Source organism: Balaenoptera physalus (genome assembly GCF_965194825.1).
Source record: "Balaenoptera physalus genome assembly, chromosome: 2".
In the NCBI taxonomy this organism is placed as follows: Eukaryota; Metazoa; Chordata; class Mammalia; order Artiodactyla; family Balaenopteridae; genus Balaenoptera; species Balaenoptera physalus.
In genome coordinates, this window is record NC_138883.1 from 20,604,637 (window position 1) to 20,627,505 (window position 22,869).

Consider the following 22,869-nt stretch of genomic DNA (forward strand, 5'->3'; position numbering starts at 1 on the left):
TGTATTACCATTTTTACTGAACTCTGCATGTTTTCTTGCCTATCTAAACCCAGACTGCAAACTCTGGCATATAAAGAATTGTTTATTTTCGGTATCTGATTTTTAACTATTTTAAGTTAATATGTTAACTATCATTAACTTAATGACTAAAAACTGATAAATATATCTTCATAACAGGAACCTACATACATTAATTTTCACAAGCACAAATCTAAATAAAGGCTATCACAGCCATAGTTGTCCTATCCAAAAATGATTTCCAGTTGCTAATCATTAGATTTCAGATAATATTCGACAACCTTCTATTTCACAACTGAATTCTATAGTTTGAAATACACAACCTCTTGATCCCAGCAATTACACCCCCCAATATTTATAGTCCAATAAAAGTAGCTGGATAAACTTCTGTGAGAGCACGTGTGAGGTGATAGAAGGCCTATCCTTCTGTATCTTTGCAGACTCCAAAGTTCCCACAAGGAACAGAGGCCCAGTGAGGTAACAGTGCTCTGTATATTTCCTTTCACTGTTAAGATGCCCAATCATTCTTCTATTTCAATGTCCTTAATGCCTGGGATATTTTCATACAACCTTATCAGAAACAGTATTTAGGGCAAAAAGAAAATAAAACCATAATGTAGGCAAAAAAATCTCTCTGCAAAGCTATACATTATCCTTTGTTACCTGGAAGCTCCTTCCAGGGAGTAGTCTTAAAACAACTGAAGTGTCCCACACTCATAAGTCTAACCTTGTGGGTCCACTCACCTCATGCTGCCCTTCCCCAGCAGCCATTACCCACTCAGGCTTGCCAGAGCCCAACAGCATCCGCCTTCATTTATGGCAGAAAGAATGAAGTGAAAACAGATGCTATTAAGTAGTCTGGTCTGAACTTGAGAACTTGGAGAAAGCACGGTTGAGGAAGTAGAGTGATTTATTACATCTCTTTTAATTTTCCTCTATTAGTTGGGTACATCAGTGGTAGGTAAAGGAGATTATATGTCTCCCAAAAAAGTGCTTTAGTGTTCTAGGAGTTTAAAAAACATTTAGGTATTCATCATATGGACTTCCTTGTTTTTGTCTAAGTCACTAGGCTGATGGTTTATAAAAAGTGGCCCTGGTTTTATGCTTTTCCATTGAAGAATTTTAGAGAAATGGCCATAAGCTGGCCATCTTTTGTTTAATAAACTATCAGTCTAGCTTATATAATTTTAGTTAAGTAGGTCAATTTTTCCTCCATTTGTGCACAATGGTCATGATTTTCTCACCTACCACTGATGTCTGTGTGGCCTATTATCCCTTTCCGTAAACCTTTTTTAATCCTTCTTGATGACATACTAAATTGCAACGATGCTTAACAATTCAACCACAAGAACACGTATGATGTATTTAATGGTCACAAATGGCCATGATTTCTCTCTTTTTCTATTTTTTAAATATGACACACAAAGTATATCATCTTCAAGTGTGCCAAAGTACTGCCTTGGTGCCCATTTAGCAGTAGGAGAGTCTCCTTTAGACTGACTTTTCTATTCCAAACAATGGTGCTCATTGTTCCTTAGCAAGCTGAACCCAGGTGTTCACCAGGTAGAAATAAATAAATGTCCTCTATCCCTGACAAGCTCTTAGATTTACAAATTACGTTCATTTCTTTAATTTGTCAGTATTAATGTCTGAAAGCGTCTGTAGAATTTACAGAAATGACCCCCTTGAGCTTATCAAAGATAAAACACTCAAAAATGTCAAATCTTGTTTTAGGCAGTTGCTATCTGAATACTGGTCTTGGGAGGGAGGTCTGAAGAGGGAAGCGGGTAGGAATGATTAAGTAGGCTAAAGACAGGAACCTTCTGAAGTAAGTGAAAACAGATGGGACTTATGCTTTAGCATTGTTCATTTTAAGTGTCACTGCTGGTCAATGATTTGTTTCTGTATCACATAATATTTATTATTGATAACCAGTTAGAGATTTAGGTAACTCAAAGATTCCCAGAAGGGAGAGGAAAAAAAAGTGCATAGAAAAGCTAGTGAAATCTGAATAAGGTCTGTATTTGAGTTAATATAATTGTACCAATGTCAATTTCCTGGTTTTGACAATGTATTATGTTTATGTAAGATGTTATCATTGAGGAAAGCTGGGTGAACAGCACACGGGAATTCTCTGTACTATTTGTGCAACTTCTTGTGAGTCTTAACCTATTTGAAAATAACAAGCCTGAAAAAGATAAAGAACACTCAAGGCTATCACTTAAAAAAAAAAAAGATTCCTTGAGAAAGGTTAAGAGTGACCAGCCATTTAATCTTCGAAAACAATGAACAGAAATCAGTGAAGAATAGCAGAAGTGGCATCCTTCTTTTACTTTTTTTAATCTTTCAAATGTTTTAGATTCAACAAAATACCACTTGCATTTCATTAGCTATTGACATCCCAGTAAGTGGTACCAGATTTGACAACACTACTAATAAGGGGTTGGTGTTCTTAATCTAAAACATATCTTAACGTTTCTGATCTTTGAATCATTTTCTATTGTGACTCAGGGCATGATTTGACAGCTCTTTCAAAATTCAACATTCTTACCTAGTGGCAGCAGAGCAGGTCTTCATATTTGCCTAGGTCTTCCTTAAGAAAGATTTGCTTTGCACTTCTAAAGGATTTGACAAGGGTGGCAGGTCTGAAGATTAAAACGCTTTTGAATAAAGTTTGACAAGTGCCAATCTTCATAATAACAAAATATTTTGTCATAAGATGTGTAGCGTAGTGTGGGTTTCAGAAAGTTCAAATTCTCCTTATTTCTGGAAGCACTACAATTTGACACAGACCAGCACTTTCTCACGCTTGCCCTGAATTGTAAACTCTTCCCGCCTCTGACAACACACACACAATCCTACACAGGGGACATAAACACACACACACACACACACACCATTTTAAGTTTCCTTTAAAGTCCAAAGAAATTCTTAGCAGATATATAACAAACAAGAAACAGTTTTCTGTTCCTTTACACCTGGGACGTTGGAAATAACGTATTGAGATTTTTCTTAGATCCTTGCTCATTTTCTTATAAGCTATAATGCAATGTTCAGATACTCAAAGGGAAAGTTTTCCTCTCCTATGCACCTCTTGTGGGTATTCTGTAGTACTCTCAGAGTACAGATTTCTAGTTAGTTTTTTTGCTTGTTTTTATTTTGCTGTGAAGTCTTCTCCTTTGCATTCACAAATACTTCTTGAGCACATAACATGCATTCTCTGTGGCTTTTAAGATGAGTAGCCTGCAAGCCTACAAGAGATTCACATTTTCTATTATATTGCTAAGGAATTAATAGCTAAATCATAATATAACATCTATTTTACTCATCTGAGAATTATAATACTTTGTTCCAGACAAGAATACTATCTACATTACCTTACATTTGTTTATCCCCTGCCTTTTTTGGGGGGGAAGTTATTTCTTTGATTTAAATTTATTTAATTTTCACAGTTCTACTAGGAATCGGGATAGCCACTTGAAAGATGATATGGCTGAGCTCCAGAGAGAGTATGATTTGCCTTTTTTAAAATATAACTAGAGAGTGCTGGAATCCAAAAAATGATTCAGATGTCTTCCAGCCCTGTGCTTCTACCACTATGCTATGGGCATTGGGGGCAGGCTGATGATGGATGTCTGTGTGTTAGAACAATGGGACCGCTCTTTGGCAACTCATGCCACAGACCAAACATTCCTAATTAAGCTGTTGTCATTTTACCTAGGGGAAAGCTTTGGCCAGATTCCAGCATGCCCATAAATAAGAGAGACTACTAGAAATATGAGAAAGAATAGTTTCAAGCGAAAGTATCCTTCCATGATTAAGAACATAACTCAACCTACTACCCAAACTGATTTATGGACCCATGTACCAGGCTAGTTTGTAATTCAGCCCCTTGTGCAGCATACCTTCTGCTGGCCAAATATGAAACTGCATTTTTAAAGATGGAAATGGAGCTCATTAATCCAAAGAATATCTCATTTTTTCCTCCAAAATTTATCACTTTTTCCAATAAAGAAGACAGTAAAATTTCATTCCTATACACACCCTTTTATTTCTCAGTGCCAGCCTCCAACACACAAGTATATGCACAGTCCCATTCAATCCATTCTGTGTTTTATTTTTGGTGGAAAATATGTTCTATTGCACTCCCTTAGGAAAAGATAAAAGAAAATCTTTTCAATATGAAATCCAAATTAACTCCCTGTGGTTTCATCACACATACGGCATTCCACTTTTTCCCTTCTCAGACATATTTCCTGTCCTTAGCTTCTTTCAACTGTCTACTTCTCCTTTTTACCCATTAGGTTGCAAGTCAGCAGCAACACACATGAATTTATTTCACTAATCAGAGAATTCTCCCATGAAAATCATTAACATAAAATATTCAGTGAACTATTAATGCAGTTTTTTTCCTTAAAAAAACTACGTCATGTTTTTAAATATATGGAATATGATGAGCTGACCAGTCAACTCTGCATTCAGGGCATTAAGAGAAACATCTGTGTCTTTTTCTTTTATGAGTACAATCCCATAGACGCCCTAACATTAAAGAGGAACCAGAGGGAAATCTGCAGCTGAAGAAAAAGCAATGCTAAATTACTTCAAACTAAAGTCTTGACCCTGTTCTTTTGAAATCTCCATAGGAATCCTGGTTCACAGTCCTAAATCAGACTGGGTTGACTGTCTTTGCGTCATTCCATATGGAGGACAGACTATCTCTTGTGTGTCATAACGGTAGGGCAACTGGAAATTCCCTCCAGAAGGAAGCCAGTGTCTTCACTGCAGCCACTATCAGTTAACCACGCATGCTTAATTACTCCTTCACTGATCAGCAGCTAAAAGAGCAATCCCTGTCTGGAACTTGGAAGTGTTTCTAATGGCAACAGTCACAGACAGTGGCTGCTTTGGTAAAGTGAGCTGCGAGATTACCTGGCTGGGGACAGGCTCTGCCAGAAAAAGCAACAGACCTTTCGTGTTGAAGATATCCGGCCCCAAGCACCCCTTTTACTCGTCTTCTATCGGTTGACATAATCCTCCAGACAGTTAGGAAGGTCTCAGTTATCCCATACAGGCATGTTTCCGTCTTGACCTTAGAAGGGAAGCCTGAAAAGCAGTACCTAAACAATTGTGCATGATTCCTGGCTCAAAGTGCCAAGCCCCTCAGCTTCAATGCTTCCTTTTTCTTTCTCTGCAGGGGACTGAGTGAAATAAGAAAGCTTTCATTTTTGTTAGCACCTCTCTACTTGGCTTTTTAAAAATATGGTTCTTTTTATGATGCATGGTACTTACTTTAGTTTGCCTCTATAAAATAATAAAATACATTAAGTCTCTCTATTCCCTTTGTTGTTTGGGCAGTAACATTCCTTAGATTGCATGTGACAGTTTCTAGGCATTTATGATAGAGAAGAAAAATATTATCAATAATGAATAGAGATATAAATCATGGCGGCTACAGCATCTTGGCATTTGTTTTCCTTGAGCTTAAATCCACAAGTTTTCTGGAAACTGAAAGCTTTCAGCTCTGGAGCCAGGAGTCGACTTTGCTCCCACTGAGCTGTAAGAAGCAAGAATTAAAGAGGCAAGTGAGAGAGAACCTGGAGTTGTTTTCAGAGTCTCAGTCTCTATAGAAGAACTGAAATTTATTTACACCTGTTACTAAACTTTCAGGCTCCCACTGTTTTTGCCCTGGGATAATCTGCCCAAAGACTTTTGGAGGTTTCCATGGTAATTCAGAAGAAAATATCCCCCTCTATCTTCCAAGATTTGAGGGCAGAAACATTGTAGAATTACAACCTGGGTTAAGAAATGAGGAACAAGATTTGACTTTAGCCTAAGAATCCGCAGAATTAACATCCTTCTATTCTCTTTTGGTTTCCTAGTGAAATGACATATAGAAGGAAAACAATAAGTATGTACTTATTGGAGGTTGTTAAATGAATAGAGGGTTAAAAAGGGAAATGCCCTTTCAGAGCAAGTGAAGAAGAGGTACAAGGCTGTTGTCTCAGAGTTTTTGAAGGTAAATTCAGTTCTACTACAACAGTTCTCCTTAGAAAGATGTTCATTAGTCCATGTATTCGAATATCATTATCCCAGCATCTTTGGGTTCATGAAAGGGGGTATTTCATTGGAAAGGAAATTTTTTTAAAGAGTTGTGAGAAAAGTAGCTGTTCAAAATCTTGGATGAGCACAAATCAATCCTGTAAGAACACTTTAATCTTTGCCAAAAAGGGAGGTAAAGTAATCTCCCAGGTGGCATTTTCTGAGTTTTCATAGCTCTGAAATTCCTATAGGGGTTTAAGGGATCTTTGTTTTATTGCAGACAGATGGACTAGGAATGGCCAACAAAATCCATTAAAATCAATAGTTAGCAGAGGGTGGGATGCCTTCGGCAGTATAAACACTCTGCCAACAAAGAAAGCTAGAATAAGCCTTGCTCACCAATCCTTTGCTCTAAACCAACTTGCTAGCTAAGCTCTCAGGGAGAGTGGGGAGAAAGTCAGCTAAGAAGCTTTTAATGGAAAAGGAAAAAAAAAGTACAGAAGTTCTACTCTTAACACACAGGCTAAATGTATCTTAAATCATAGATTAAAAATAGCTGTTTCCGCTCTGGTAGTGGATGTTGATTATGAGGGAGGCTATGCATGTGTAGGGATGGGGAGTATATAGAAAGTCTCCATACCTTCTGTGCAATTTTTCTGTGAAGCTAAAAACTACTCTAAAAAATAAAGCCTACTTACAAAAAATAACAACAACAAAGAAAGTAGCTTTTTCTAACTGGCACATGAAGAGGTAAATGGGTTAATAAGGAGGGCAGGAATATGTTTGTTTTGTTTTTCCAAATTTACTATTGAATTATTACTTCAGCATTTCTAATGGGCAAATTCAGGGTCTATTCACCTTGTTTTAAGGGTATCATAAATAAAATCTGGAATTGGGAATAAAATGTAAATATTTAACTTGATAGAGTTAGAAAGAAAAACAATGCAATTCATACTTAAGAAATGCCTGCATGTTATTTGTATGTGCATGTTCAATAAATGATAACATAACGTATTGTCTGTGTACATATTTGGCAAAACATTGACCTATTAATCTGACCCCCCAAGACTGAGCTACTGGCAACCCAGTATGTTTCCAAAACATATTTAATGTAAAGCTATCCTCTAATTTCCTGAATCCCATTAAAAGTGCTCATTGGGAGACTGATGTCCTGCTCACAGCTAAAGGTTGCGGTGCACCGTTTAAGGCAATTTTGGCGGCTAAACCAAGCATCTGGCGACTAGAGGAGGGCAGCAGGCAACACATGTCACTGGCCCCTTGTTTTAAGGGCACTTACTTTAACACACTGTATTTGTTCCCTGAAAAAGAAGCGGAGGATACACTTATGTGTGCACACATATGTGACTGGAAAGGGTCGGGAGAAAGAGATATGAGTCATCTCTGTTCATCTTTCACATTTTACCACATGTTCAAGTAGGAACTTTGTTTCCTGTGCATGCACTTCACACAGCGCTAGATGAAAAATCTAACCTGGAGGTCAACCAAACTCATCGCGGCTTATCGAAGTGCAACTATTAATAATAATACAAATCTGCTCACCAACTAGGATTCTGACACCAATTCCAATACGTGTGTTTCTTCCCCACACCAAGCTTCCGCCGCCTCCCTCGACTGCGACAGCACCTCCCTCCTCCGCGAGTCCGGAAAACGTAGGAGCCGCGATGGGAGGGGCACGCCTGCCGCGAGGGCGGCTACGTAGCGTGACGGCGCAACGCGGGGGCGGGGCTTTGCCGCGGCTGCGGCCTCTGTATGGCCACCTGGAGAACCCACCAGATGGACGATTCAGGAATAGGATGGATAGAGACCAAAGGGGAGAAAACGCGATGTCAAGGAAGGAAGGGGCAGCATGTTGGAGACCTCCCTGGCACTACCCAGCCCCAGTTCTCGATAGTCTTCCGAAAGAAAGTGACTTGAATCACGTTTTCAAATGAAAAAAGGGGCAAATGCTAAACTGGACTGGAAACTGGGGCAACAGACGTGAACAGGGTCTGTCTCAGGCAAACTGGGAAGTAGCTTGCGTTTATTTATAATCCTGACAATATAGGGTATGTCAGTATGAGATCCACTCTTGGAAGGGATGTCCTTCTCAACTCATGATTAATTCTCTCCAGCTACTTAGATAGAATGTGCACGCAGATGTACAAACACACATGTAGTATTTTTATAAAAAAGAAACAAAAAATAAATATATGTATATAGAGAAAGAAGCTGGGAAAAGTAATAATAGGTAAAGAAAGCTGGCCAAGAAGGCAGAGGATGGACCATGTTAAGAATAGTTTTCATGTCTACGTCTTTATTCCTGCCACTAGTTTCATCAGTATCATATATTTTTTTTTTTTTTTAGATTCTATAAAATAGCTAGTAGGAAGCAGCAGCATAGCACAGGGAGATCAGCTCCTGCTTTGCAACGACCTAGAGAGGTGGGAGGTAGGCTGAGGAGGGAGGCTCAAGGCGGAGGGGATATGGGGATATATGTATGCATATGGCTGATTGACTTTGCTTTACAACAGAAACTAACATAGTATTGTGAAGCAGTTACACTCCAATAAAGATCTATTTTAAAAAAATAGTTTTCAGTTCCAAAATATACCTGTGCCTCTTGAATATTTTCAAACTATTACCTATAGATATTTATTTGCTTAACACATCTATTTAGGTTAATATGAATCCACCTTAAATTTTACATATTTCTTGCATAGGTAAATTATTATCAGCCATTAATGTGTAAGTAGATTAGTTTAATCTAATTGTGTTACCCAAAACCTACCTTTCATCACCTACTGGATAAGGACCAGAAATAAGGTATTTGAATTAAATGGGAGGCAGTTAAACAGTATTAAAAATTTGAGTTTGTACTTACATACCCTGAATCCTTTGTACTATACCAGAACAACATGTATTTTAAAAAATAAATTAACTAATTAATAGCTATGTTAAGCTCTGTTTCTGACTAGCAGTTAAGCAGTAGTATAATTTATCTGTACTGAAAAATTTAGAATTTGACAATCTAAGTTATCCAATTGGTGGCCTGAATTTTTCAAAAGATTTGCTTGGTAAATAATCATACAAATCCTTATATTCAAGTATTTCTGGTACACTAGTAAAAAATTATTATATTTTCCTATCCAGTAAGTCAACACCTGGTCTCTCCCATTTGCTCATGGATTTATTCGACAGTTATACTACACACACATACACACACACACACTCCACATGTACACACAATGCATATAAAATATTATTATAAATCAATATTGCATAATATATTCTGAAGGCATTGTCCAGAAAAAAAAATGTTCAGCTTTAGGTGGTAACTTTGAAAATCTTAATTCCTTGACTGGACAAGTATCTAACTGGGGTAATGTAGTAGTGGTTTAAATGACACATCAGGACTGAACTGGGGATATATTTATAGGTTTTTTGTCTTTTGTGTGTGTGTGTGTGTGTGTGTGTGTTTTGGTTTTTTTTGCAATCTGAGGGCATAGGATTCTCTGTATATTTAGATTTCCTTGTTCTTTGGGGAGCAAGTCAGTATCAAATGTGCTTATCTGTGTCTTTCCTCAAAACCTAGCTGAAGAGAACTGATTGCTCTCAAAGTGAGAAAAGCTTCTCTCACCACTCTGCTACCTATTTCTCAGTAGTGGTACTCTTCATCACCTCAAAAGCCAAAATTCATACATGGAAATATACAATTAAGTAGATGTCTTCATCCTTAATAAGTTTCTTTTCTCTTTAATAGCTTTTGATCATCATGTTCATCCCAAGCACACATATCAGTTTTTCCCTAAACAAGAGGGGTTTTCTCTTATGATACCCTCTCCGTGCCCTGCATAAATATTCCTACAAAAAAAGTGACCTGTTAATTATGAGTAATTGCTTTTCTCATCCCAGGGTGACTGAGGAATAATTTCAACTAAGTATTCATAGTCAGGGATCATCAAGTGATTGCTCTCCAGATTAATTTCTCTGGGCCCAACTACTGCCTTGTTGTAGCCTGAACATGGCACTGCATTCTATCTGTCCTATTCAGCCTGAATAAGGAGGCCTTATTTGCTAAACCACTTTAATTCTTTCTGCATAATTTAATTATGCTTCAGTGCAAAACCACCTGTGACCTTAGGTTTAGTAATGAAATCCACTCCCCAGTCACCGCTGCAGAGTGGTCTGTTTGGTAAAGATTGTGGGAAATAAGAATCTTAAATATTGTTCCTAACCGGAAGAGTCATACTCTTTTTGGCTTGTTCTCTTTCAGTTTTCTTGCAGGCAGTTTGCTGTTTTCTGGAGGAGATTTTGTATAAGTACCTTCACTTGGAAGATTTAAATGAAATTCAAAATGAATCGTAGGTATTTCCGTGAGAAAACAGAGGGAAATGTCCTTTTTTTTTCCTTCACTCTGTGAACATGAGGGCATTTAATAAAGTCCTTTATTTCTCTCTCTGAGAACTAAGATGAAAGCATATAGCATGTAATTGTATAAACCTGGGTCATTTGATATTCAGTTATTAACTGGAGGTGTTATTTAGTTTATAATGAGTCTTTCAGAACCCAGTTTCACATCTGGCAAGTTCTCTGGCTAGAACAATTCATTAGGAACTTTTTTTAGATCATACATGTATACCTTTTAAAAGAACTTCTTTGGATCTGCCATGGTTCTTAGTGTTACAACTTCTTTTACATGTCCTGCCCCCAGCTTTTTCAGTTCTGGGCCTTGTGACTTTTCCTCCAAACAGTGTCCACACATCCATACACACTATTTACCATGCTGGTTGCTGAACTTCTTCCCATACTCTCACCCATAAAATGAATGCTACTTCATTTTGCTGATTTTTTAGATGCATATTTATTTTGCCACATTTTAACATCTCTGAAAATTGGCTGCCTTTCAATCAATAGTATACTATCATCTCTGTTAGCCAGGTGGCAGTTAGGTGGCAATAGTATACTATCATCTCTGTTAGCCAGGTGCAATTGTCATCAACTCTGTTTTGGTAAACTTGGTCATAGGGTCATAGCTGTTCATGTGGTCTTTTATATGCAAATGAGTATAATGGAGCCTTTTTAAAATATTGAGATATAATTGACATATAACATTATATTAGTTTCAGGTGTACAACGTAATGATTCGATATATGTGTATATTGCAAAACGATCACTACAATAAGAAGTTTTAAGATCTTCTCTTAGCAATTTTCAAATATACAATACAGTATTGTAAACTAGTCACCATGGTGGTGCTGAACATTACATCCCTGGGACTTATTTATTTTACAGCTGGAAGTTTGTACATTTGACCCCCTTCACCTATTTTGTCCACTTTATCTTTCTCTGACTTATTTCACTTAGCATAATGCCCTCAAGCTCCATCCATGTTGTCACAAATGGCAAATGTTGTCTTTTTATGGCTGAAAAATATATACATACATATATGCATATATATGTGTGTGTGTAGTATACATACACACGTTCTTTTTTCTTTTTCTATTCATTCATCAATGGACACTTAGGTTGTTTCCATGTCTTGGCTATTGTAAATAGTGCTGAAATGAACACGGGGGTGCAGATATCTTTTCGAGTTAGTAGAACTGCTAGATCACATTGTAGTTCTCTTTTCAATTTTTTGAGGAACCTCTATACTTTCCACAGTGACAGTACCAATTTACATTGCCACCAAGAGCGTACAAGTGTTTCCTTTTCTCCACATCCTCACCAACACATAGCCATTCTAACAGGTGTGAAGTGATAGCTCATTGTGGGTCTGATTTACATTACCTGATGATTAGTGATGTTGAGCACATTTTCATGTGCCTGTTGATGACCTGTCTTCTTTTACAGCCAAATGAGTATAAAGGAGCTTTTTAAATTAATGTAAAGTTAAAAAATCAGAGGTAACAAAGCACACAATTGGTACCATTTTCCCTTTTAGTGATGCATAAAATAGTAATGTGTCTTATAATCAATGACATTATACATTTGATGAAATATGCTGATTCCATTGTTTCCTCTCTGTTAGGCCATCCACCCTCTGCCTAACTTCAAGACTGGTCAGTTTCTGCATCCTCTAACAGGACTTTTCAATCATTGCAGTTGCTTATTTCACCATTTCCTATTCATACACAGACTTGTCTTTCACCCACATAGGATCTGTATTATATTTGATTGGGCACTCTGTGGCTCATGGTCTTGTATGATTCTTATTTCAAGAATCATGGAAGATTCTAGGATTATAGAGTCAATTTAATGTAACTGTTTCATTTACAGACAAAGAAATTGAGACAGAGTTTAAGTGTTACTGACAGGCCTGAGACTGTGTGACCATCTATTAAAAGCCAAATGCAATCCCCAAATTAGATGAGATTCCTGACCTTACAAGAGCTTACAGACCAAAGATCTGATAGTAGTGCCCATTTTGTTTAAGAGTGTTCTCTCATATATAACTCACCGTCTTCTTCTGTCCTTGAAAGATGTGTCATGTGCCAGATATTGTGCCTTTCCCAGTGTCTAGCTGTACACTAAATCCAAAGGAAGTTAAAATGTCCTTAAAATTACAAGCATGGGTGAAGTTTGCAATGCCTCAAACTCTAAGCAGCCTCATTTCATTTCTGTCAGTCTTCGCAGCCCGTATGCTTTTTTCTCCCCTCAAAACTGAACGACAGAGAACCAAAAAGCATAGCAAATGAGTTCCTCATTCCTAGTCTGATTGAAAACACCAAGGCTCTCTGTGGATGTTCCTAGACATGAGATTCTCTTAATAAGAAAATTGCAACATTGTAAGCCATTCAAGCATTACAGGCCAATCAATGCCCTTCTTGTTTTGAGAAAAAAAAGATAATAAAGTTTTTGAAGGATGCAGAGTAGCATCAGAGAGGACTAATTATAATAAGATTAAAAAGGATGGCAAAAAGCAGTGATGATAAAAAAGAAAAAAAAAAGCACTAAGAGGAAAAACACTTGTATCCCTTATGATCTGTATCTCTATTCTATTGAAGAATTTTTGAACAGAAATATGATTTTCAAACTAAGATACCAAAAGGACAAAAGAAATCAATCCCACCCTCAACCCTGCCCAATCCCAGTTGAAGGTTAAATCTGTTAAGATTTAAGTCATCGTTTCAATTCAGCTCGCCTATGAGTAGAAGCAACAGCATTATATTCAGTGATACATGGCATTAAGGAAAGATCTTGCAACATGACTAGTCTTACTCATAGGAGTCCATGGACAGTTGTGATTTTAGAGGGACTCTCCCACCAATCAGAAAAAGGTGCATCCGGGCTCAGGAATTTGCTAAGGTGGAAAAAAGAAAGTAAAAATGCAAATATACCACGCTGTCATTACATAACATGTAATGTCCACTGTTACATGCAACTGTCCACTGTTAATGTCTCAGAGTGATTTCATTCATCGTGTGTTGTTCTAAGGGAATAGCTAAGTAACCACATCTTTCTCCAGGATACACACAATAGATATAATCTCTCATGAAAGGAATGGAGCAAATGATGGAGAGGCCAAAGGAAGCGATGTGAATGAGTGAGAGTAGTTTTAAGGCAACAGGAGGATCTTGGGCTGGCCCAGTAAGTAACAAAAGACAGATGCTAAGAATTTCTTTCATCTACATTCAGTTTTCAAAATATGAAATGAACAAGCAAAATGGGGTATGTATGATATTGGTGGGTGGGGCATAGAGTTGGAGGGATCTGGGATGAAACGTGGAAGGGGTCAAGAAAGAGGGATAGGAGGCAGGAGCTGGAGAGAGTTTGAATCTATCTTTATGATCCTTTGAGTCCATGGTCTTACCTAATGGCTTTACTGAATTAATCCAGTTAACTGGAAAGCCATTTTATTCTCTCTTGAATAACCCTTTCTTATATGCAGTTAACTAAAAACTCCATCTTTAAAAATATTAAAGAATTTCTGGGGCTTCCCTGGTGGCGCAGTGGTTGAGAATCTGCCTGCCAACGCAGGGGACACGGGTTCGAGTCCTGGTCTGGGAAGATCCCACATGCCATGGAGCAACTGGGCCCGTGAGCCACAACTACTGAGTCTGCACGTCTGGAGCCTGTGCTCCGCAACGAGAGGCCGCGATAGTGAGAGGCCTGCACACCGCGATGAAGAGTGGCCCCCGCTTGCCGCAACTAGAAAAAGCCCTCGCACAGAAACAAAGACCCAACACAGCCAAAAATAAATATAAAAATAAATTTAAAAAAAAAAGACCTAAAGAAGAAATACATGGCGAATATCTTAAAAAAAAAAAAATTAAAGAATTTCTGTAGTTTAGCTGTTTTAAAGCCATGATCTAAAAAGTAGTCTTTTGTCTACAAAATTGTATTGATATCAGTCTTTTCTCTCTTTGTTTCTCTCTCAGTCTCTCTCTTTCTCTCCCTGAACCCCTCCTATACACACACACACATGCACACACACACATGCATACACACATACATATATGTATATATGTCCAAACATATTCATTCCCTCTACAAATATACACATTTACATTATATATTATATATCTTCTCTCGCCATTATATATATGTGTACACACATACATACACACACACACACACACATATGCAGTTCATACAATACAGATCTTGCAGAAACACATTTAATGCTCACTTCTTGTTGGTTTACTCTGTACTAGACACATTTCAATATTTTAAGCACAATACAAATATTAACTCATGTGTTCCTCACAATAACCCTATGAGAAAGTTATTTTTATTTTATAGTTGAGGAGAAGGTGGTACAGGGAGGTGAAATCGGTTGTACAATGAGGTGCAGATAATAAACTATGGGGTCAGGATTTGAACTCAAGGAATCAAAGACCAGAGCCACTTTCTTAACCCCTGAGCTCTCCTGCCTCATGGGCAGTGCTTGCCATTCCCTACCACCCACTTGGACGGAGCCTCTCATGACTCTTTATATAGACTAGATCACTTAGGGTTCAGAGATTTGTAAATGTTGTCCCTCTGCCTGGATATTTTTTCCTCCCTGTGATGGTTAATTTCATGTGTCAATGTGACTGGCCTAAGGGACATCCAGAATAGCTGGAAAAACCTTATTTCTGGGGATGTCTCTAGGGATGTTTCTGGGAGAGATTAATATTTGATTTGTGGACTGAGTAAAGAGATCCACCCTTAGCAATGTGAGCAGATTGTGGGGCTTCTCAGTCTCCATAACCACCTGAGCCAATTCCTATAATTAACAAATGAAATAAATAAGTAACTAAATAAATGTATAAAATATCTTACTGATTCAGTTTCTCTGGAGAACTCTGACGAATACATTCCCCTTCTCTGCCTGGCAAAACTCTAGCCAGTCTTCAAGTCGTAGCTCAAATGCCCTTTCCTCTCTTGCAGCCTTTCCTGATTCTTATTTATACTCCAACAGATATAGGACTTCTCTCCCCTGCCAACCCTCCAAATTACTAGTACTTCCTTATATTTCTGTCTTCTACCCTAGAGTCCATCCTCTTTGGCATGAAAGAGTTATCTTATTTAACTTTATATCACTTTTATCTAGCACCCTGCCTCACAGAGAAAGAAGTGTAGAGAACGCCTTCCAGGATTCTACAGTCAGCATATCAAATCAATCACCTGGTTTGATGTCACCTATTTTGCAACATAAAGGCTTATGTTTTCCACCATTAGAGTTTGTCTTCACATTATGTATGTGCTTTGAAATATATGACATCCATCATAAAAGTTTCTGGTAAAACTTTTCAAGACCATGAAAACTTATAACCTATGGAATAATATGTAGAGGAGAAGTTTTTATTATTTTAAGGTCAAATCAGTAGGCCCTTGCACCTTTCTGTTTGAAGTATTACAGATTTTGCACACTGAACAAATTCAGTTGTAATAGTCAGTAATGAGTGTTTATGTTAAATCAGTGGCTAATCCCAAAACTCACAATCATTTTTTTTTTCTTTTTGATTTTAAGAATTTAAGCCTGGACTTAAAGGAGGAGTTACTTGGCTTATTTGCCTATGTTACATTATGCAACGTAGTAGGATTGGGGAGCTAGTGGAGAAAGTACTTCATTTCCCCCTTAACTATTGTCTTCCATGTGTCTGTAGCTAATTTTTTGTAGTAGCCAGTAGGGAAGAAAACGAACAGTCTGATTTGGGTACCAATCCTCATCACATCCAACACAGCTGGTATTATATAAAGAGGTTCAAAAATCAGAAGGGAGAAAAATTACATTCAATCAAAAATGCTCAGAGAGACTTGGTAGAGGAGTTAATACTTAGAAAGGCTTTTAATGTTTTTGTATATAGGAAGAAGAAAAGACGTTCCAAGTAGCGAAAACAATAGCATAAGCAAGCTGTGGCAGGAAAAGTTCTGAGAAATATTTGGGGAATATGATTTGTCTATCTGACTTCAGTGTAGAACACAGGTATAAAAGTCAAAAGTGTAAAACTGAAAAGAATGTTGGAATTATATTATGAAAGGATTTTTAAGAGAGAATGAGCAATTTTACTTGATTCTACAAGCCTCGAGGAGAATGATGGTATCTTAGCTTGGGCTGTTATAACAAAATACCATAGACAGGCTTAAACAACAAACATTTATCTCACACAGTTCTGGAGGCTGGGAAGTCCAAGATCAAGGTGCCAGCTAATGCTGTGTCTAGTGATAGGCGTCTCCCTGACTTGCAGACAGTTAGTGGTCTTCTTACTCTACTCTCACATGGTGGAAAAAGAGATCATCTCTCTGGTATCTCTGCTTATACGGCACTAATCCCATTATGAAGTCTCCAGCTCCATGATCTAATTACCTCTCAAAGCCACCACCTCCTAATATTATCAATTGGGGATTTGTCCTTCAACATGTATTTTGGGAGGGCACAAACCTTCAGTGCATAGTAGACAATGATTTTACCAAGCCAAGCTTTAAAAGAATTAATCTGACAGAAATGGCTAAAATGAATTGAAGTGAGAGCATACATGAGAGATAAGAATATCAGAATATTAAATAGGAAACAAAGATTGTGTTCTACCTTAAGTGACCTCAATTAGCATGACAGGAGGGGACTAATGAGAAAACACATTTTTTTTAATTCAATATTATTTAATTTATCATGAAAAAACCAATACAATATAATTTTTAAACATTAGATACTGTGGTGGCTTTGTATTCTGCCAGCCTGCCAAAGCCGGAATAATATTTTGAAAAATTCCTCTTTAGGTTCAAAATATGGTCAACTGTGATAGAAATTACCATGAGACTTGGAAGGTTGAAATAAAGCAGAAAACATTTTTTATGCTCTGAAATTTGGGCTCAGTTTTGTATTTTTTTTTTTAACATCTTTATTGGAGTATAGTTGCTTTACAATGCTGTGTTAGTTTCTGCTTCATAACAAAGTGAATAAGCTATACATATACATATGTCCCCATATCTCCTCCCTCTTGCGTCTCCCTCCCAACCTCCCTATCCCACCCCTCCAGGTGGTGACAAAGCACCGAGCTGATCTCCCTGTGCTATGTGGCTGCTTCCCACTAGCTATCTATTTTACATTTGGTAGGATATATAAGTCCATGCCACTCTCTCACTTCATCCCAGCTTACCCTTCCCCCTCCCCATGTCCTCAAGTACATTCTCCAATTCTGCATCTTTATTCCTGTTCTGCACCTAGGTTCTTCAGAACCATTTTTTTTTAATTTGATTCCATATATATGTGTTAGCATATAGTATTTGTTTTTCTCTTTCTGACTTATTTCACTCTGTATGACAGACTCTAGGTCCATCCACCTCACTACAAATAACTCAATTTCATTTCCTTTTATGACTGAGTAATATTCCATTGTATATATGTGCCACATCTTCTTTATCCGTTCATCTGTAGATGGACACTTAGGTTGCTTCCACGTCCTGGCTATTGTAAATAGAGCTGCAACAAACATTGTGGTACATGACTCTTTTTGAACTATGGTTTTCTCACGGTATATGCCCAGTAGTGTGGGATTGCTGGGTTGTATGGTAATTCTATTTTTAGTTTTATAAGGAACCTCCATACTGTTGTCCATAGTGGCTCTATCAATTTACATTGCCACTAACAGTGCAAGTGGTTTCCCTTTTCTCCACACCCTCTCCAGCATTTATTGTTTGTAGGTTTTTTGTGATGGCCATTCTGACTGGTGTGAGATGATACCTTATTGTAGTTTTGACTTGCATTTCTCTAATTACTAGTGATGTTGAACATCATTTAATATGTTTGTCGGCAATCTGTATATCTTCTTTGGAGAAATGTCTATTTAGGTCTTCTGCCCATTTTTGGATCGGGTTGCTTGTTTTTTTGATATTGAGCTGCATGAGTTACTTGTAAATTTTGGAGATTAATCCTTTGTCAGTTGCTTTGTTTGCAAATATTTTCTCCCATTCTGAGGGTTGTCTTCTCGTCTTGTTTATGGTTTCCTTTGCTGTGCAAAAGCTTTTAAGTTTCATTAGGTCCCATTTGTTTATTTTTGTTTTTATTTCCATTTCTCTAGGAGGTGGATCGAAGAGGATCTTGCTGTGATTTATGTCATAGAGTGTTCTGCCTATGTTTTCCTCTAAGAGTTTTATAGTGTCTGGCCTTACATTTAGGTCTTTAATCCATTTTGAGTTTATTTTTGTGTATGGTGTGAGGGAGTGTACTAATTTCATTCTTTTACATGTAGCTGTCCAGTTTTCCCAGCACCACTTATTGAAGAGGTTGTCTTCTCTCCATTGTATATTCTTGCCTCCTTTATCAAAGATAAGGTGACCATATGTGCATGGGGTTATCTCTGAGCTTTCTATCCTGTTCCATTGATCTATATTTCTGTTTTTCTGCCATAATCAAGACGATACTGTCTTGATTTCTGTAGCTTTGTAGTATAGTCTTGAAATCAGGGAGCCTGATTCCTCCAGCTCCGTTTTTCTTTCTCAAGATTGCTTTGGCTATTCGGGGTCTTTTGTGTTTCCATACAAATTGTGAAATTTTTTGTTCTAGTTCTGTGAAAAATGCCATTGGTAATTTGATAGGGATTGCATTGAATCTGTAAATTGCTTTGGGTAGTATAGTCATTTTCACAATGTTGATTCTTCCAATCCAAAAACATGCTATATCTCTCTGTCTGTTTGTATCATCTTTAATTTCTTTCATCAGTGTCTTATAGTTTTCTGCATACAGGTCTTTTGTTGCCTTAGGTAGGTTTATTCCTAGGTATTTTATTCTTTTTTTTTTTTTGCAGTGGTAAATGGGAGTGTTTCCTTAATTTCTCTTTTAGATTTTTCATCATTAGTGTATAAGAATGCCAGAGATCTCTGTGCATTAATTTTGTATCCTGCTACTTTACCAAATTCATTGATTAGCTCTAGTAGCTTTCTGGTAGCATCTTTAGTATTCTCTATGTATAGTATCATGTTATCTGAAAAGAGTGACGGCTTTACTTCTTCTTTTCCGATTTGGATTGCTTTTATTTCTTTTCTTCTCTGATTGCTGTGGCTAAAACTTCCAAAACTATATTGAATAATAGTAGTGAAAAAAAAAAATAGTAGTGAGAGTGGGCAACCTTGTCTTGTTCTTGATAGTAGTGGAAATGGTTTCATTTTTCACCATTGAGAACAATGTTGGTTGTGGGTATGTCGTATATGGCCTTTATTATGTTAAGGTAAGTTCCCTCTCTGTCTACTTTCTGGAGGGTTTTTATCATAAATGGGTGTTGAATTTTGTCGAAAGCTTTCTCTGCATCTATTGAGATGATCATATGGTTTTTCTCCTTCAGTTTGTTAATATGGTGTATCACGTTGATTGATTTGCGTATATTGAAAAATCCTTGCATTCCTGGGATAAACCCCACTTGATCATGGTGTATGATCCTTTTAATGTGCTGTTGGATTCTGTTTGCTAGTATTTTGTTGAGGATTTTTGCATCTATGTTCATCAGTGATATTGGCCTGTAGATTTCTTTCTTTGTGACATCTTTTTCTGGTTTTGATATCAGGATGATGGTGGCCTGGTAGAATGAGTTTGGGAATGTTCCTCCCTCTGCTATATTTTGGAAGACTTTGAGAAGGATAGGTGTTAGCCCTTCCTTAAATGTTTGATAGAACTCGCCTGTGAAAGCCATCTGGCTTTTGTTTGTTGGAAGAGTTTTAATCACAGCCTCAATTTCAGTGCTTGTGATTGGTCTGTTTATATTTTCTATTTCTTCCTGGTTCAATCTTGGAAGGTTGTGCTTTTCTAAGAATTTCTCCATTTCTTCCAGGTTGTCCATTTGATTGGCATATAGTTGCTTGTAGTAATCTCTCATGATCCTTTGTATTTCTGCAGTGTCAGTTGTTACTTCTCCTTTTTCATTTCTAATTCTATTGATTTGAGTCTTCTCCCTTTTTTTCTTGATGAGTCTGGCTAATGGTTTATCAATTTTGTTTATCCTCTCAAAGAACCAGGTTTTAGTTTTATTGATCTTTGTTATTGTTTCCTTCATTTATTTTTCATTTATTTCTGATCTGTTCTTTATGATTTCTTTCCTTCTGCTAACTTTAGGGGTTTTCTATTCTTCTTTCTCTGATTGCTTTAGGTGTAAGGTTAGGTTGTTTATTTGAGATGTTTCTTGTTTTTTGAGGTAGGATTTTGTTGCTATAAACTTCCCTCTGAGAACTGCTTTTGCTGCATCCCATAGGTTTTGGGTCGTTGTGTTTTCATTGTCATTTATTTGTAGGTATTTTTTGATTTCCTCTTTGATTTCTTTCATAATCTCTTGGTTATTAAGTAATGTTTGCTTAGCCTCCATGTGTTTGTATTTTTTACAGATTTTTTCCTGTAATTGATATCTAGTCTCATAGCGTTGTGGTCGGAAAAAATACTGATATGATTTCAATTTCCTTAATTTACCAAGGCTTGATTTGTGACTCAAGATATGAATTATCCTGGAGAATGTTCTGTGAGCACTTGAAAAGAAAGTGTATACTGTTGTTTTTGGATAGAGTGTCATATAAATATCAATTAAGTCCATCTTGCTTACTGTATCATTCAAAGCTTGTATTTCCTTATTTATTTTCATTTTGAATGATCTGTCCATTGGTGAAAGTGGGGTGTTAAAGTCCCCTACTATGATTGTGTTACTGTCGATTTCCCCTTTTATGGCTGTTAGCATTTGCCTTATGTATTGAGGTGCTCCTATGTTGGGTGCATAAATATTTACAATTGTTATGTCTTCTTCTTGGATTGATCCCTTGATCATTATGTAGTGTCCTTCTTTGTCTCTTGTAATAGTCTTTATTTTAAAGTGCATTTTGTCTGATATGCGTATTGCTACTCCAGCTTTCTTTTGATTTCCATTTGCATGGAACATCTTTTTCCATCCCCTCACTTTCAGTGTGTACGTGTCTCTAGGTCTGAAGTGGGTCTTGTAGATAGCATATATACAGATCTTGTTTTTGTATCCATGCAGCCAGTCTATGTCTTTGGGTGGGAGCATTTAATCCATTTACATTTAAGGTAATTATTGATATGTATGTTCTTAGTACCATTTTCTTAACTGTTTTGGGTTTGTTATTGTAGGTCTTTTCCTTCTCTTGTGTTTCCTGCCTAGAGAAGTGCTTTTAGCATTGTAAAGCTCGTTTGGTGGTGCTGACTTCTCTTAGCCTGTCTTTTCTGTAAAGGTTTTAATTTCTCTGTCGAATCTGAATGAGATCCTTGCTGGGTAGAGTAATCTTTGCTGTAGGTTTTTCCTGTTCATCACTTTAAATATATCCTGCCACTCCCTTCTGGCTTGCACAGTTTCTGCTGAAAGATTAGCTGTTAACCTTATGGGGATTCCCTTGTATGTTATTTGTTGTTTTTCCCTTGCTGCTTTCAATATTTTTTCTTTGTATTTAATTTTTTTTTTTTAGTTATTTCTGAGATATACATTTTAAAGTAATAACTAGAATTATGACTTATAACATTATACCAGAACATATAAGATTTTTAGAAATTTCATGTAATTTCTCACTTACATGTAATTTCATGTAATTTCATGTGTATTTAATTTTTGATAGTTTGATTAATATGTGTCTTGGCATGTTTCTCCTTGGTTTTATCCTGTATGGGACTCTGTGCTTCCTGGGCTTGATTAAATATTTCCTTTCCCATATTAGGGAAATTTTCAATTATAATCTCTTCCAATATATTCTCAGTCTCTTTCTTTTTCTCTTCTTTTTCTGGGACCCCTATTATTCGAAATTTGGTGTGTTTAATGTTGTCCCAGAAGTCTCTGATGCTGCCCTCAATTCTTTCATTCTTTTTTCTTATTCTGCTCTGCAGTAGTTATTTCCACTATTTTACCTTTCAGGTCACTTATCCATCTTCTGCCTCAGTTATTCTGCTGCTGATTTTTTCTAGAGAATTTTTAATTTCATTTATTGTGTTTTCATCATTGTTTGTTTGCTCTTTAATTCTTCTAGGCCCTTGTTAAACATTTCTTGTATTTTCTCCCTTGTATTTCCAAGATTTTGGATCATCTTTACTATCATTTCTCTGAATTCTTTTTCAAGTAGACTGCCTATTTCCTCTTCATTTGTTTGGTCCGGTGGGTTTTTACCTTGCTCCTTCATCTGCTGTGTGTTTCTCTGTCTTCTCATTTTGCTTAACTTACTGTGTTTGGGGTCTCCTTTTCGCAGGCTGCAGGTTCGTAGTTCCTGTTGTTTTTGGTGTCTGCCCCCAGTGGCTAAGGTTGCTTCAGTGAACTGTGTAAGCTTCCTGGTGGAGGGTACTAGTGCCTGTGTTCTGGTGGATGAGGCTGGATCTTGTCTTTCTGGTGGGCAGGTCCACGTCTGGTGGTGTGT

The 22,869-nt window shown here is 37.1% G+C and overlaps 1 long non-coding RNA gene across 1 annotated transcript; it reads right to left on the reverse strand.

Moving 5' to 3' along the window:
* Nucleotides 1–673: 673 nt before the first annotated feature.
* LOC309655807 lies at nucleotides 674–19,151 on the reverse strand. The gene is made up of 2 exons (XR_014261011.1): nucleotides 7,618–19,151; nucleotides 674–3,269 (listed from the first exon to the last, which is right to left on the reverse strand). It is a non-coding gene; the product is annotated as an uncharacterized lncRNA (long non-coding RNA).
* Between the last annotated feature and the right edge of the window lie 3,718 nt (nucleotides 19,152–22,869).